Here is an 18,206-nt window from a genome sequence, read left to right as displayed (position 1 = left end):
TTTTTCCTGCCAACTACTAAGTATTCTAAACATCAACAATATATACATCAAGTTATTTCTTAGTGTTCTTCTTGTCTGTTTTCTCTAAATACAGAAATAGTCTTTGAGATAGGAAAGTCTCTTAGTTCTGCGATTAGATTTACAACTTTGAGGTTGTGGATCTGTTTGATCAGCTTGATGAGGGAGATTATCAATATCACTCATAGGAAAAGGAAATGTATCCTCATAACCTCTATCCTCAAAATATCCTGGTCTGCTCCTTAACAAATGTCTTGCATTCCATTTGGTGCTGCCATCCAACAGATAAGTATTGGTACCTAGCAAACGTTTAATCTGCTTTGGACCTGATACTGATGAAGCAAGTTTGTGGTCGTGATTTGGCCGTTTGATTTGAACCTAATCTCCAACTTTAAATTGTGGTTCCCTTGCGCCTGTACATTTGTCAAAGTATGCTTTTGCTTTATCTTGTCGCTTTGCAATTTCATCTGCTTTTGCTCTGACATTCTCATTAACTGGTAGTGATGACTAAAGAATGGCCAGTGGCATACAAAAGTTATGACCTATCATAAGTTCGGCTGGTGTCTTTCCAGTCAGAGAGTATGTTGGCTTTACCCCAGTTGCTGTCACTCTGTAACCTAGAAAGTCAATCTCGGGTGCTGAAAATATGCATTTGTCCTTGTTGAGCATCAAATTGGTTTTTGCAAGTCGAGTGAGCAGTGCTGATAAACATTGATCATGTTCAGCTTTGTCCCTTCCATGGACAACGATCGTCATCAAGTAGGTTGGGTGTTCCCTCAATATCTGACAAGACTGAAGAAAGGATCTTCTGGAATGCGGTAGGTGCTGAACTTATTCCATAGGGCATTCTGTGGTACTGAAACACACCTTCATGGGTAACAAAAGCTGTAAGATATCGGCTCTGTTCTTCTAGAGGTATCTGAAGATAACTCTATTGCATATTAAACTTTGTGAAAACTGTGGAGTGACGAAATGATGCTGATAGTTCTTGGATTGTAGGAAGTGGATACTTGTCTGGTATGATAGCTTTGTTGACTGTCTTTCGGTCAATATATAGTCTAAGTTCACCATTTTTTCATCATGCAATGACTAGATTTGATACCCACGGCGATGAATCAATTCGCTCAATGATACCATCTGCTTCTGGTTGTTTCAGCTCCTATGACACTTCAGCACGGTTTGCAAATGCCGACTGTCGCAAATTTTGTGAAACTAGTTGAATTGATGCGTCAACACGAGGAACATGACAGTACCCCTTGATCTCTCCAAATCCAGTAAATAAGGAAGGATACTGGTGTGTATAATCTGCATCATCAATCCCATTAATGTGTGCTCCAGTGGGGTCTTCAAGTTTGAATCCAAGCCTATTGAAAATGTTTACCCCCAAAAGACTTCGACCTTTAGCTACATAGAAAGTGAACCTGTCTAAGGTGACATTTTTGTAGCATACTGGAAATGTGATCGTCCCTGAAACTGGAATGATAGTGTCGTCATAAGCTTGAAGAGTGTCTGTTGCAGCAGTGAGAGAGAATTGTGAAAAATACTGATGGTGGAGCTCGTCGCTCAAAATAGATACTTTCGTGCTAACACCAATAAGAAGTGACACTGAGATGCCTACGATCTTGACTGAGCACACCTGGTGCTTTACTTTTTGTGATGGTAAATACATGTTGTACCTCACTCTCAGGAAGAAACTCCCCCACATGTCGAACCGATGAAGTCTTTTTCTTCGACAACCTGCACATCTTTGCAAAATGGTTCCACTTTAAAAATGAGTTGCACTTTTTTCCTCAAGCTGGACATGGCATTGTGACTCGATGAGCATTTCCACAATTTGGGCACAGTTTTGAAGGTAACAGACCATGATGGAGCACATTTTGATGAGGTTGCTGAGGTCTTCTTGTCTGTAACCCTTGCTCTGAAGCTGGTGGGCAAGCTGCATCTGCAACCGGGTCTGAGGGTGCATGTGTGGATAACTTGTATCCCTTTTAGAATTGAATCCTTTATTTTATAGTGCCTCTCCTCGTTCTTCCTAGCAAAATATGTCACTTTGCCCTTCTCTGTATTAAATGTCAACTGTCACGTGTCCGCCCATACCATCAGCCTGTTTATGGCCTCTTAAAGTCTATCACTATCCTCCTCACAGTTTACATTACTTCCAAGTTTTGTCTCTTCTGCAAATTTTAACATTGTGCCTTGTACACCCAAGTCTCGGTCACTAATATATATCAAAAAAATCAGTGGTCCTTGTACCGACTCCTGGGGAACCACACTGTATACCTTCCTCCAGTCCAAAAAACAATCAATCATTAACATTACGCTGTGTCCTGTGACTCAGCCAACTTCGTATCCATGTTGTCATTGTACCTTTTAGTCCACGGCCTTTCACTTTGCTGACAAGCCTGTTATGTAGCACTTTATCAAAATGCCTTTTGGAAGTCCATGTACACCACATCAATTGCATTACCCTCATAAACCCTATCTGTTACCTCATCAAAAAACTCAAATCAAATTAGTTAAATACGATTTGCCTTTACAATTTTTTTCAAGCTTTCCTTATTTAATCCACATTTTTCCCACCATTTGGATTCTGGTGGGTGGAACAGGACACATTTCCTGGCAGGTGACCGTCCGTCTGATGCTTTCTCAAACAACGTTCACCAACTGAATCACCAAACTGAAAGAGGCAATACGAGCACATTCTATCTTAGTCATAACTGGTGGGTGTTCACTGCCCTGGAGATTAATGGGGTGAATTGAGTAAAGGTTGATGTGTGAGGCCTTTGCAAGACCCCAGGTAAAGACTCAACCCTTCAGGTGCAATGGCTTCTGGAAGTAACATTTTCAGATTCTAGGTCAGCCTAATGCTGAATACAAGAAAAAGCCTCAGTCTCCAAATTTGACTTTCAAACTTGGGAACAGTTTGAGCAGCTTCCTTGGGAGGAACCAACAATGAAGATTGATAGTGAGCCTTAGGTACAGGGATGAGGGTAGCTATATCAGCTACAAGCTCATGAATACAGCGCCGATCAAGTTAAACTTTTGAGACATGATGACCTGCCACTCTGGGGAGATATCACTGAGGCACACATAACCTCCCTGGGAGTAACAGCCCTTGGAACATGGAAGGTAACTCTACAGTGGTGGGGTTAGGTACCAAAGTGGAACACACCTGCAGCATAATTGACCCTGAACAGCATTATGTCCTCAGAGGGTGGTGGCCCCAAATGAGCTGGCGCCAACAGGAGACAAAGTCCTGGGGGTTGAGTTGGGATTGCCAAAGAGCATGGAAAATGTCTCTGGTGAAAGACCCACCAACAGTAACTGGTGGCACTTATGGGAACCGGCTTAATTCTGGCACCAGTAGGCACAGAGACCTTAGACCCAGCTGACACGAGAGGAGGACTGTTCCTCTTTATCTCAGGAGGCTTAGGTATGGGTTTTTCCTATTCATTCTAGGGATATAAAGGTTGCTGGCAGAGCCAGCATTTATTGCCCATTCATAATTGCCCTCAAGAAGGTGGTGGTGGTGAGACGCCTTCTTGAACTGCTGCAGTCGATGTGTTGGTACCAAGCTTCACCCGATGGTGGGGGTCTGAGATGGCAGAGACTACTTAAAGTGTGGCCTTAACCAGCCTGTCCCACTCTTCATCATTGAGAAACAATCAGAGCATCCACTCCTTGGAGACTTTCCAAAATTCCCTAGATTCTAGAACCGTCCCAGAAGATTGGAAGTTAGCAAATGTAACATTGCTATTCAAAAAGAAGGGAGAGAGAAAACAGGAAACTACAGATCAGCTAGCCTGACATCAGTCATTGGGAAAATACTGGAATCTATTATTAAGGAAGTCTTAACAATGCACTTAGAAAAACATAGTATGATCAGACAAAGTCAACATGGTTTTATCAAAGGGAAATCATGACTAACAAATTTATTAGAGTTTTTTAAGGACATAAGTAATAGTAGGGTAAACAAAGGGGAACCAGTGGATGAAGTAGACTTGGATTTCCAAAAGGCATTCAATGAGTTGCCACACAGAAAGTTAATATGCAAGATAAGGGCTCATGCAGTTGGGGTAATATATTAGCATGGATGGAGGATTGATTAACGGAAAAGAAACAGAGTAGGGATAAACAGGACATTTTCAAGTTGGCAGGCTGTAATGAGTGGAGTGACACAAGGATCAGTACTGGAGCCTCAGCTATTTACAATCTATATTAATGACTTAGACAAAGAGACAGAAAGTAATTTATCTAAGTTTGCTGGTGTTACAAAGGTGGTGGGAATGTAAACTGTGAGGAAGGCACCAAGAGTCTGAAAAGAGATATAGACAGATTAAATAAGTGGTCAACAAGGTGGCAGATGGAGTGTAATGTGTTGGAAGTGTGAGGTTATTCATTTCACTATAAGAATAGAAAAACAGAATATTTTTTAAAGGATGTGAAACTTTTAAATGTTGATGTTCAGAGAGACTTGGATGTACATGTACAAGGAACACAGTGGGCTGGATTCTATGAGCCCACCGCCGATCTCAGCGGTGAGCTCAAAAAATGGCGGCCCGCCCGTGCTGTCCGTCACCGGCAATGGCATCAGTTGCCTGTGCGCAGGCACAGGTGCTGCCGCTGTTTTTAAAGGGCAACCAGCCCTGCTGGCACATTTTAATTTTTAAAGAAGTAACTCCACAGAAAATTAAATAAATAAATTTATAATGTGCCTTTCCCTCCCCCCAATAACAATTACAGTAACTATTTGCCCTTCCCCCCCCCCCAAGCATTTACTTCTTACATCTGACCTACCCCCACCCCCCCCAACAAACTGAACAAAGTTTAAAGTTCACCCCTTCCCACCATCCCCTACACCCATTATGTTTATTTGACCCCATTCCCCCCCCCACCCCCCCCTCCTCCCACACTGAAAATCTTACCTCCTCCCCCCTCCCCACCAGTGTGGCGCCACATTTCCCCAGACGGGGATTTGAAGGCGTGGGAGTGCTGGCCGCCATGCCGAAGATCGTAGCGGACCCCAAGATCGCAGGTAAGTCTATTTAAATGTATTCATTTTATTGATTTGAATATTTTAATTGAGGTCCCGTCGCCCAGCGGCGAGGGGGCCACCACAGAGGCATGGAGGATCGGGCCGTGCCCTCCCGGTGTCGAGGTCCATTGTGGGCTTCATCGAAGCCATCTTCAGACCCGCCTCCCTGCCATGGAACCCGATGGCTGGGGGAGAACAGAATCCAGCCCAAAAAGTTAGCATGCAGTCATAGCAAGCAATTAGGAAAGCAAATGGCATTTTGGCCTTTATTGCAAGGGGATTGCAGTACAAGATTAAGGAAGTCTTGCTCCTATTGTATAGGGCTTTGGTGAGACCACACCTGGAGTATTGTGTGCAGTTTTGGTGTCCATACCTAAGGAAGGATATACTTGCCTTGGAGGTGGTACAGCGTAGGTTCACTATTTTCGTTCCTGGGATGAAAGGGTTGTCCTATGATGAGAGGCTGTGTAAATTGGGCCCATATTCTCTGGAGTTCAGAAGAATGAGAAGTGATCTCATTGAAACAAGCAGGTTTCTAAGGGGGCTTGACAGGGTAGACACAGAGAGGTTGTTTGCCCTGGCTGTGGAATATAGAACACGAGGGCACAGATTCAGGATAAGGGGTTGATTATATAGGACTGAGATGAGCAGAAATTTCTTCATTCAGAGGATTGTATATCTTTGGAATTCTGTACCCCAGAGGGTTGTGGATGCTCGTACATTCAAGACTGAGAACAATGGAGTTTGGTATCCTAGGGAATCAAGGGATATGGTGAGTGGGCAGAAAAGTGGAGTTGAGGTAGAAAATTAGCCATGATTGTATTGAATGGCAGAGTAGGCTTGAGGGGCCGAATGGTCTACTCCTGCTATTTCTTATGTTCCTGTTCAGTCTCAAGTTGGAACTCTGGCCAACATCGGCTGGAGGTGATTGTATGGACTGAGCCCTAATTAGCGCCAGTGCAGATAACCCCGAGCAGTGCTGATCTGATCCTGAAATTGGAGCAGGGTGGATGCTTGATGGCGATGCAGCGACATGAGGGCTGGACATGGAGGACCAGCCCAGGTGAAGGGGCTGGTGAGAGGGAGGGGGTGTGCAGCAGTTAAATTTTAGAATTAACAATAAAAATTGATGTCAGAATAGGTCATAGTGAAGTTGCTATGGATAACAGACCCTCTAACCTTGGTGTCCAAACTACGAACCACAAACTATAGGCAGCCTCCATGAACCACTGCAATCTGGCAAACAAGTGCCTCCCTCTGCTTCAAATGTTTATATTTCCCATTAAAAGGATCCCTGTGACAAAACATTCCAAGTGCCAAACAACTCTAAATAAATTTCTCTTAACTTCTCTTCTCACTCTTAGTGATCATTTTAATTGATGGCCTCCCCTTCAATGACTCTTCAACCAGATGAAATAGTACTTCCCTATTCAATTTGTTGAAAATCTTCATAATGTCAGGCAAGCCCTCCACCTGCCAAGACTGAGGCACACATTATTTTGCCACATGAACATTAACACTTAAAATTGCAAGCCCTTAATGGGAAGACATTTGCACAGTAACAGACAGTGTTGGAACAAGGGACAAAGGACCATGCCTTGACACATTCAATCAACAATGGACTTTTGATTACCAGACATTGAAGGTGGGGGAGCTAGCATTCCAGGTTGACTGGTAAGATAGCAAAATACACAAACACAGAAAGGATCAGACCAGTGTTTAATCACATGACTAACTGGCTGTTGCAGAGTTTTGAACTGAGAGTTTTAAATTGGAGAAAACAGTGTTTGAAGTCAGAAGGCACTTTTCTCCTGGACTGAGAACACCTCTCTCCTGTCTTCTCTCATCTCACTCTCACAAGCTTCAGAAACCATTGAAGACACATGAACCCCAAGAGAGAAAAGTCTCCTACAGTGAGCAAGGTTTAAGAAGAATACTGGGCCCCAACGAAAAGTAAGAGCTGTCTACAATCAAGGACTCTACGGCGAGCTGGAAACACAGAAACAGTAACAAGAAACCCCCTTTTAGAGGCTGCCTCAAACCTCTCCATTTTTATCATATTTTTCTTCTGCTCTTTTCTGTCCTTATTTGCATGTGTGTATCGCGTGTGCATGCTAGCGTGGGCACTTTGTATATCCATAGATGTTAACCATATTAGATTTTAAGCTTAAGGTTTAATAAATTTCACTCTTTCTTCTTTAAACCTAAGAAAGCCTGTTTGTGCTCATTTCTTTGCCTTATAATTGGAAATCTGTGAACAAGGATTCACCAAGGGGGAGCTCAAAACACAGTGTGTTTAAAATTAAACCCTGTTACAATAAGACCAGGTGAAGACAATAAAAGACACCTAGACACCTTTCTCACCTGGTCGTAACAATAATTATAAAATCTTCAATTAAATCTCCTTCACATTTTGTACAGACTGGTTTCGATTTCTAGGACCTGAGCTTTTGGGCTAGATTTTCCTTTTGGCATTGGGACCCCAACGTTGGCACCATTTCCGGGTCCCAACCCGACTCCAAAGGGGAAGCAGTCATGGGATACGATTTTCCCAGAGATTGGCCTTAACTGGCTGGAGGGTGGGTTTGGTGGCCAATTAGGGGCAGCAGGCACGGGAAGGAGGCCCATGGCTGAAAGTGTGGGCCGGATTTAAAGAGATGGCAGCAGCTATTATTGTGCAGGCTGCTGTATTGAAATGCTATGGCAGGGGGATGCGAGAAGTAGGAAAGACAGAAGCCAGATACCCCTGGCAGGGCAGCCTCAAGGTTCAGAGATGCTGCCCTTGAGGAGATGCTGGAGGTGGTGAGAGATAATCGATGCATCTTGTTCCAGAAGAGTGGCAGGAGAAGGCCACCCAGTCAGACCAAGCAGGCCTGGCTGAAAGTGGAAGAGCAAGTGAGCAGCCACAGTGTTGTGAGGAGGGCCTGGATGCAGTGCCATAAGAGGTTCAATGACCTTCTTTGCTCTGGCAAGTGATTGCAGCATGACACCCAGATGACAGGCCTCCAGGTCTGCAGCCAGACACACCAGCTTAGCAGCCTGAGGGCACATGGTTCTCCTGAACATGGCAGAAATGTGTGCCCAGGATATTTACTGAGCCATGAGCAAGGCTCAAATCCCCAGTGCTACTGAGTAGCTGGGCAACACTGATAAATGCAGCATCTCATTTAAATGAGCCACTGGAATATGTGAGTAGCCCCAGCATTGCCTTATCTTTCTCTCTTTTGTCCTTGTAGGAGAACAGGGTGCACAATGCCATGGAGAGAGCATGCACAGGTGGAGGAGTGCCCAGCTCGCCATTCTTACTAGAATGGAGAAGTCAGCCCTTGACATCGTGAGGAAGGCGTCTCAAGAGTATGTGAGTGAGGGATAAATGTGAATACCTGGAGGAGAGGGTAAAAAGTTATTGAATTCTGTAGATGAAGGAGATGGAGTGCATTTCTCCCTGTCCGACAGCATGTCAAAATTTCAGCTGCATTGGGAAGCCACAGCTCTGTCAGAGGCAAGTTCTCATGATCTCCCGAAAGGGCAAGTTGTGGAGGGGGAGCATGTTAGTTCCGCAGCAACATCACACAGGTCCTCAGAGGAGATGGAAGCCACAGAGCCAGCACCATCATATCATTCAAGTGCACCCTCCACCGGCATAGATACACTCACATCGGTGGGTCCTCGAGCACAATTAAAAAAGGTGGCACTGGGTGAAAAGAGCACATCATGAGTGAGCAGGAGCAGGTGAGAGGGGCAGAGCAGTTGTGGGCATTCCCCCTTGGAGGATGGAGGACAGACACAGCCTTGCTCAGCTGGGTGCAGGTGCACAGCCTTGGGAGTCATGAGCAAGGTTGGCTCTACTTTGACCAGCAGATGTGTGCCCACATGTCAGAGCTCCCTGAGACAGTGCAGAGTCATGGGCTGAGAATAGAGGAGTCCATTCAGCTCATATGCACTGCCATGGCTCAGTGTTTTGAACACATGAGCTCCTCCATTGAGTAGCCAACCTCATGGAGAGCCATATGTGGCTGCACTCTGAGGAGATGGAGGAACAGCACACAGACATGCACATAATGCATGCACATTCTGTAGCATCGACCGGTCAGTGGCGCTGATGGTGTGAAGATGCATGGAGTGGATGCCAGTTGAACCCCAGATGGTGGTCGCCTCTAGCGATCCAGAACACCAAAGGGCTGAGACAGTCATCAAGGAGGATGAAGGTGCCACCCCTCACAGTGGGCATTCATCATCATTGGCCTCCTTGGCACCTCTGACTGAGGGACCATCTAAGCATCAGGGCCCTGTGATAGAGGCTGCCTCTGCAACAGCCTCTGGAGGTGCCCCCATTGGCACCTCCATGACATAGACATCCGCCACAGTCATTTGAGCACAACAGACACTCATGAGCAGGCTGCCTCCACCTCATCCAAGACCACAAAGTAAGCACCAGGTAGAAGTGGCTGAGAGCGAAGGCCACCCCATCCTTCATTGTAATAAATGGTTCACTTGGTGGCTTTCAGTTGTGCTTGTGTGAACTGTTAATTTTTAATTACACTGGAGATGATGAGCCATGTTCCTGGATGTGTGAGTTTCCACTCTTTGATGACAAAACTGCAAAAAGGGAAGAAGTGATAAAGGGAAGCAATGGCTTTTGAACAGGGACATTGAGACTGCTGGAGAGATGTGTACTATGTAATGTCAGTAAAAATGGAACTATTCAAAGTTTTGTACTTTATGGATGTATTCTCACATGTAGAGCAAAGTGAGTGCCACAGCACGGAGCCCTGCTGGATGAGTAGCACTCAGGTGAAACATGCCGAGATCAGGTGAAACATGCTTGGATCAGATGCACCCTAGTGCTCACACTATCCTGGTGACAGCTTTGACTCCTGACACGGGCCCAGCCACCTCTTTGCACTGCATGGGCACCATTCTGCTCTGCATCTTCCTCTTCCTCCTCCAATGAACTGTGTTGAGCTTGCGCTTCACCCTTTTCAAGGTCCTCACCTGTCTGGATGGCCAGGTTATAGAGAGGGCAGCAAACTATCACAATGCCTGAGACCCTTGCAGGAGTGCATTGTGGGGTGCAACCCGACCAATCAAGGCACTGGAACCACATCTTCAGAAGGCCGATGGCCTGCTCAATGATTGTCCTTGTGAGCAGATGCCTTTGGTTGTAGCATCTCTGTGCCTCCATCATGTAAAGGTGTGAGACGGTGGCAAGGGTGAGATGGTGGCATAGTGGTAATGTCACTGGAATAGTAATCCAGAGGTGCAGGCTAATGTCCTGGGGACACTGGTTCAAACCCCATGACAGCTGGTGAGATTTAAATTCAATGAATTAATAAATTCAATTAATATGCTTATGACAGATGCCAGGTAGAAGATACTATAGAGAACCAGGCTGAGTATAGAAGGTTCAGAGGGGAAGTGAAAAAGCAAAGAGAGAGCATGAAAAGAGACTCACTGCTAGCATTAAAGATCCCAAAGATTTCTATAGGTATATACATGGTAAAAGGGTGGGGCTGATTAGGGACTAGAAAAGGGATTTACACATGGAGGCAGAGGGCACAGCTGAGGTATTAACTGAATACTTTGCTTCTATCTTTACCAAGAAAAAATATGCAACCCAGGCAATGTTGAAAGAGGAGGTAAGTCAGACACTAGAGGGGTTTAAAATTGATAAAGAAATCTTAGATAGTCTGTCTGTACTTCTTCTTTGGCCTCCTTATCTCGAGAGACAATGGATAAGCGCCTGGAGGTGGTCAGTGGTGTGTGGAGCAGCGCCTGGAGTGGCTATAAAGGCCAATTCTAGAGTGGCAGGCTCTTCCACAGGTGCTGCAGAAAAATTTGTTTGTCGGGGCTGTTACACAGTTGGCCCTACCCTTGCGCTTTTGTCTTTTTTCCTGCCAACTGCGAAGTCTTTCGACACGCCACACTTTAGCCCCGCCTTTATGGCTGCCCGCCAGCTCTGGCGAACGCTGGCAACTGACTCCCACAACTTGTGATCAATGTCACAGGACTTCATGTCGCATTTGCTGACGTCTTTAAAGCGGAGACATGGACGGCCGGTGGGTCTGATACCAGTGGCGAGCTCGCTGTACAATGTGTCTTTGGGGATCCTGCCATCTTCCATGCAACTCACATGGCCAAGACATCTCAAGCGCCGCTGACTCAGTAGTGTGTATAAGCTGGGGATGTTGGCCGCCTCGAGGACTTCTGTGATGGAGATACGGTCCTGCCACCTGATGCCAAGGATTCTCCGGAGGCAGCGAAGATGGAATGAATTGAGACGTCGCTCTTGACTGACATACGTTGTCCAGGCCTCGCTGCCATAGAGCAAGGTACTGCGGACACAGGTTGATACACACAGACTTTTGTGTTCCGTGTCAGTGCGCCATTTTCCCACACTCTCTTGGCCAGTCTGGACATAGCAGTGGAAGCCTTTCCCATGCGCTTGTTGATTTCTGCATCTAGAGACAGGTTACTGGTGATAGTTGAGCCTAGGTAGGTGAACTCTTGAACCACTTCCAGAGCGTGGTCGCCAATATTTTGATGGATGGAGTATTTCTGACATCCTGCCCCATGATGTTCGTTTTCTTGAGACTGATGGTTAGGCCAAATTCATTGCAGGCAGCTGCAATCCTGTCGATGAGACTCTGCAGGCACTCTTCAGTGTGAGATGTTAAAGCAGCATCGTCAGCAAAGAGGAGATCCCTGATGAGGACTTTCCGTACTTTGGACTTCGCTCTTAGACAGGCAAGGTTGAACAACCTGCCCCCTGATCTTGTGAGGAGGAAAATTCCTTCTTCAGAAGACTTGAACGCATGTGAAAGCAGCAGGGAGAAGAAAATCCCAAAAAGTGTGGGTGCGAGAACACAGCCCTGTTTCACGCCACTCAGGATAGGAAAGGGCTCTGATGAGGAGCCACCATGTTGAATTGTGCCTTTCATATTGTCATGGAATGAGGTGATGATACTTAGTAGCTTTGGTGGACATCCAATCTTTTCTAGTAGTCTGAAGAGACCACGTTTGCTGACGAGGTCAAAGGCTTTGGTGAGATCAATGAAAGCAATGTAGAGGGGCATCTGTTGTTCGCGGCATTTCTCCTGTATCTGACGAAGGGAGAACAGCATGTCAACGGTCGATCTCTCTGCACGAAAGCCACACTGTGCCTCAGGGTAGACGCGCTCGGCCAGCTTCTGAAGCCTGTTTAGAGCGACTCAAGCAAACACTTTCCCCACTATGCTGAGCAGGGAGATTCCACGGTAGTTGTTGCAGTCACCGCGGTCACCTTTGTTTTTATAGAGGGTATGATATTGGCATCGCGCATGTCCTGAGGTACTGCTCCCTCGTCCCAGCACAGGCATAGCAGTTCATGTAGTGCTGAGAGTATAGCAGGCTTGGCACTCTTGATTATTTCAGGGGTAATGCTGTCCTTCCCAGGGGCTTTTCCGCTGGCTAGAGATTCAATGGCATCACTGAGTTCCGATTTTGTTGGCTGTATGTACTTAAAGTGGATAAAGCACCAGGACCAGATGAGATGCATCCAATGATACTGAGGGAAGTGAGGGTTGAAATTGCAGAGGCACTGGCCATAATTTTTCAGTCTTCCTTAGACTTGGGGGTGATTCCAGAGGACTGGAGAATTGCAAACATTATACCTTTATTCAAAAAAGGGTGTAAAGATAAACCCAGAAACTTCAGGCCAGTCATTTTAACTTTGGTGGTGGGGAAACTTCTAGAAAAAATAACTCAGGACAAAAACAACAGTCACATGAACAAATATGAGTTAATTAAGGAAAGCAAGCATGGATTTCCTAACGGAAAATCATATTTAACTAACGTGCTGGAGTTTTTTGAGGTGGTAACAGAGAGGGTTGATGAGGGCAATGCTGTTGATGTGCTGTACATGGATTTTCAAAAGGTGTTTGATACAGTGCCACACAACAGACATGTGAGCAAACTTGTAGCTCATGGAATAAAAGGGACAGTAGCAACATGAATATGAAATTGGCTGAGTGACAGGATGTTTTTTGGGCTGGAGGAAGGTTTGTAGTGGAGTTCCTCAGGGATCAGTGTTGAGACCCTTGCTTTTCCTGATTAATGACCCAGATCTTGGTGTACAGGGCACAATTTCAAAGTTTGCAGATGATACGCAACTTGGAAGCATTGTTGGAGGAGGATGGTGCAGAACTTCAAAAGGACATAGACAAGTTGGTGGAATGGGCAGACAGATGACAGATGAAGTTCAATGCAGAGAAATATGAAGTGATTCATTTTGGTAGGAAGAACATGGAGAGACAATATAGAAAAAAGGGTACAATTCTAAAGGGGGTGCAGGAGCAGAGCGACCTAGGTGTATATGTGCATAAGTCATTGAAGGTATTCAAAATCATGAGGGGTCTGGACAGAGTAGATAGAGAGAAACTGTTCCCACTCATTAAAGGATCAAGAACAAGAGGGCACAGATTTAAAGTATTTGGTAAGAGAAGCAAAAGTGACATGAGGAAAAACTTTTTCACGTAGCGATTGGTTAAGGTCGGAATGCGCTGATTGAGAACGTGGTAGAGGCAGGTTCAACTGAAGAATTCAAAATGGAATTAGACAGTTATATGAAAAGGAAGAATGTGCAGGGTTATAGGGAGAAGGCGGGGAATGGGACTGAGGGAGTTGCTCTTTCAGAGTCCCGGTACAGACAGAAAGGGCCAAATGGCCTCCTTCTGCACTGTAACGCTTCTGTGATTCTGTGAGTAGCCATCTCGTCAAAGGATATCCCTTGTCCCCTAGAACTCATCCATAGAATCTCAGTGGTGACATGAAGAGCTGCGGCACCCTCAACTGCCAGAGGATGAAGGCACCATGGCAGCTCCCAGGATAGCAAGCACACACATGTATAAAGCACATCCTGTGATCCCACACCAGCTGAATATTTCGGGAGTAGAAGCCCTTCATATTGATGAGTCTCACAAGCTGCTCACTCGGTGCCTTGATGGCCACATGGGTGCAACTGATGATGCCCTGCATCTGTAGGAATTCGGCAATGGAGGTGAATCCCACTGCTTTTGTGCCTGCAAGGATCCATCTGTTTGAAATTGTATGCACTGCCCTGCTTTCGCAAATAGGGCATCAGTGACCTGCGATATGCAATGGCGTGCTGCCACTTGAGTGAAGTTACCAAGGTCCGCTGCTGATCCTTGAAATGAGCCAGAGGTGAAGAAGTTCAAGGCCACAGTGACTTTAATGACTACTGGCAAAGCAACCAGTACTGTGAGGTCTGAGGTCTTCCTCAGTGAGGGCACAAATCTCAGATACCATCTGCCCAGACAGGCGCACTCTCCTGCGGCACTGATTCTCTGACTTGTGCACGTAGCTTCTTCTTCAGCAGTACACTCGATGCTGAGGGTACGGCCTTTGTTACCTTCCTTTCCCTCATTCCTCTCCTCTTCCCTTCTCATGCCCAGGGCTCTGCATCAACTCCTGAGGATGTTGATCCTCATTGCTACTCATCCCTCTCTCCGAGTACCTTAATCCCAATTCCAACGGTACTCACAATGCTTACTGTACTCTCTCTTATGACCCCATGATCCCTGGAGGGTTATAACCCCCTCAACTGACCAAGTGCACACACACCCCACACCATTTGCTCTGCTAACTCTGCTCACCTGATGGCAAATGTGTACCAATGGATGGGTGCCCCTCCAACTGTGCACCCTTTTATGAGCCCATCTCATTGAGTGCCACAGCTATGTTAACAGGCTTAATTGGTTATTGGTCAGAATCAAGTGGGTTGCCTTCCCCCCATGTCACAAAAATCACTGAACGCATCAGGAAGCTGGTACAACTGCTGGTGACGGGAAATTATGCACTCGCCTGCCTCAGCTCCTGTCCCTATTTAACCACCAAAATCCTGCCCTGTATAGTCAGTATAACGGATTTTACTCTTACTCAATCTCAGTGATGCCATTGATTCTCTAGCCAACGGAAAAGCCCCTGGGAAGGACGGCATTACCTTGAAATAATCAAGAGTGCCAAGCCTGCTATACATTCAGCACTGTATGAACTGCTTTGCATGTGCTGGGACGAGGGAGCAGTAGCACAGGACATGCACGATGCCAATATCATCACCCTCTATAAGAACAAGGATGACCGCGGTGACTGCAACAACTACCGTGGAATCTCCTTGCTCAGTATAGTGGGGAAAGTCTTCGCTCGAGTCATTTTAAACAGACTCCAGAAGCTGGCTGAGCGTGTCTACCCTGAGGCACAGTGTGGCTTTCGAGCAGAGAGATCCACCATTGATATGCTGTTCTCCCTTCGCCAGATACAGGAGAAATGCCGTGAACAACAGATGCCCCTCTACGTTGCTTTCATTGATCTCACCAAAGCCTTTGACCTCGTCAGCAGACATGGTCTCTTCAGACTACTAGAAAAGATTGGATGCCCACCAAAGCTACTAAGTATCATCACGTCATTCCATGACAATATGAAAGGCACAATTCAGCATAGCAGCGCCTCATCAGACCCCTTTCCTATCTTGAGTGACGTGAAACAGGGCTGTGTTCTCGCACCTACACTGTTTGGGATTTTCTTCTCCCTGCTGCTCTCACATGCGTTCAAGTCTTCTGAAGAAGGAATTTTCCTCCACCAAGATCAGGTGGCAGGTTGTTCAACCTTGCCCGTCTAAGAGCGAAGACCAAAGTACGGAAAGTCCTGATCAGGGAACTCCTCTTTGCTGACGATGTTGCATTAACATCTCACACAGAAGAGTGTCTGCAGAGACTCATTGACAGGATTGTGGGTGCCTGCACCAAATTTGGCCTAACCATCAGCCTCAAAAAAACGAACATCATGGGACAGGATGTCAGAAATGCCCGATCCATAAATATCGGCAACCACACTCTGGAAGTGGTTCAAGAGTTCACCTACCTAGGCTCAACTATCACCAGTAACCTGTTTCTCGATGCAGAATTCAACAAGTGCATGGGAAAGGCTTCCTCTGCTATGTCCAGACTGGCCAAGAGAGTGTGGGAAAATGGCGCACTGACACAGAACACAAAAGTCCGTGTGTATCAAGTCTGTGTCCTCAGTAACTTGCTCTATGGCAGCAAGGCCTGGACAACGTACGTCAGCCAAGAGCGACGTCTCAATTCATTCCATCTTCGCTGCCTCCGGAGAATCCTTGGCATCAGGTGGCAGGACCGTATCTCCAACACAGAAGTCCTCGAGGCAGCCAACATCCCCAGCATATACACCCTACTGAGCCAGCGGCGCCTGAGATGGCTTGGCCATGTGAGCCGCATGGAAGATGGCAGGATCCCCAAGGATACATTGTACAGCGAGCTCGCCACTGGTATCAGACCCACCGGCCGTCCTTGTCTCCGCTTTAAAGAAGTCTGCAAACGCGACATGAAGTCCTGTGACATTGATCACAAGTCGTGGGAGTCAGTTGCCAGCGTTCGCCAGAGCTGGCGGGCAGCCATAAAGGCGGGGCTAAAGTTTGGCTAGTCGAAGAGACTTAGCAGTTGGCAGGAAAAAAGACAGAAGCGCAAGGGTAGAGCCAACTGTGTAACAGCCCCGACCAGCAAATTTTATCTGCAGCACCTGTGGAAGAGTCTGTCACTCTAGAATTGGCCTTTATAGCCACTCCAGGTGCTGCTTCACAAACCACTGACCACCTCTAGGCGCTTACACATTGTCTCTTGAGACAAGGAGGCCAAAGAGAAGGGTCACTGACCTGAAACGTTAACTCTGCTTCTCTCTCCACAGACGCTGCCTGACCTGCTGAGTATTTCCAGCATTTCTTCTTTGTTTTTCAGATTTCCAACATCTGTTGTATTTTGCTTTTATCGTACATCAACAACCTTCTGACTGTCGGCTAGCTGGCAATATTTCCATTATTTGTGCTCTCTTCACATGGCAAAGCTGTTCACACCTTCTGCCTGACCACATTCACCCTTATATAGATCAGCCATTGAGTCAGTGCTTCACATAAACTGATTGTGCAGCTTCCTGCCTCAAATTTATTCAGTTTACAAACCTGTTGTGATGATTGGTCACACTGTGATGTGCAGTGTGAGGTGAGGCTTGCCCATGGTGTCACCATGTGAACTGTCCAGTTAAACAGTGATGAAAGTGTTTTTTTTTTAAACAGCAAAGGGCTTCATTTAGGTTACAATGAGGTAATCTGCTAGAATGCAATAACAAGTTTCCGCATGGTCACAACCAAGTGTTACGACCATGTGAGAAAGGTGTCTAAGAGTTCCTCTCAGCCTTCACCTGGTCTTGCTGTAACAGGGTTTGATTTTAAATACACTGTGTTTTGAGCTCCCCCTTGGTGAATCCTTGTTCACCGCTTTCCAATTATAAGGCAAAGAAACGGGTACAAACAGGATTTCTTAGGTTTAAAGCAGAAAAGTGAAATTTATTAAAACTTAAACTCTAATTCGGTTAACACCTATGGATACACAACGCGCCCACACTAGCATGCATACGCGATACACAAATGCAGATAGGGACAGAATAGAGCAGAAGAAAAAATAAAGTGGAAAGGCTTGAGGCAATATCTGAAGAGTTTCTTTATTATGGTTCTTCGAGCTCACTGTAGAGTCCTTTTGTAGGTATTTCTTACTTTTCGTTGTGGCCCAGTATTCTTCTTAAACCTTGTTCACTGTCGGAGACTTTTCTCTCTTGTGGTTCATGTATCTTCAATGGATTCTGAAGCTGATGAGAAAGAGATGGGAGCAGACAGGAGAGAGATGTTCTCAATCCAGGAACCAAGAGCTTTCTGTCTTCAAACACAGTTTCTCCAATTTAAAACTGTCAATTCAAAACTCTGCAACAGCCAGTTAGTCATGTGACTAAACTGGTCTGACCACGTCTATTTTGTATATTGGGAGCAGGGACTGGTCCTTTGTTCCAAGCAGTGTCTGTTACTATGCAAAATGTCCGTCCGGCCAGGGGCCTGGCAATTCCTTGTAACAGGCCTTCTCTTCTTCCCAGCAACAATTAGAAATTTAATGTCCATGTGGCGAAATTAATGTGCCTCATTGTTGGCAGGTGGGGCCCTGCATGACACTAGAAAAAAGGTCACGTGGACAATGGGTAGTGACAGGATTTTTTTGCCTTCTGCTTGCTTTATTCTGTTGGTGGAGGATATCTCCAA

The sequence above is a fragment of the Heterodontus francisci genome, chromosome 2, assembly GCF_036365525.1.
Source record: "Heterodontus francisci isolate sHetFra1 chromosome 2, sHetFra1.hap1, whole genome shotgun sequence".
Classification (NCBI taxonomy): Eukaryota; Metazoa; Chordata; class Chondrichthyes; order Heterodontiformes; family Heterodontidae; genus Heterodontus; species Heterodontus francisci.
This window is presented reverse-complemented; position numbering follows the sequence as displayed.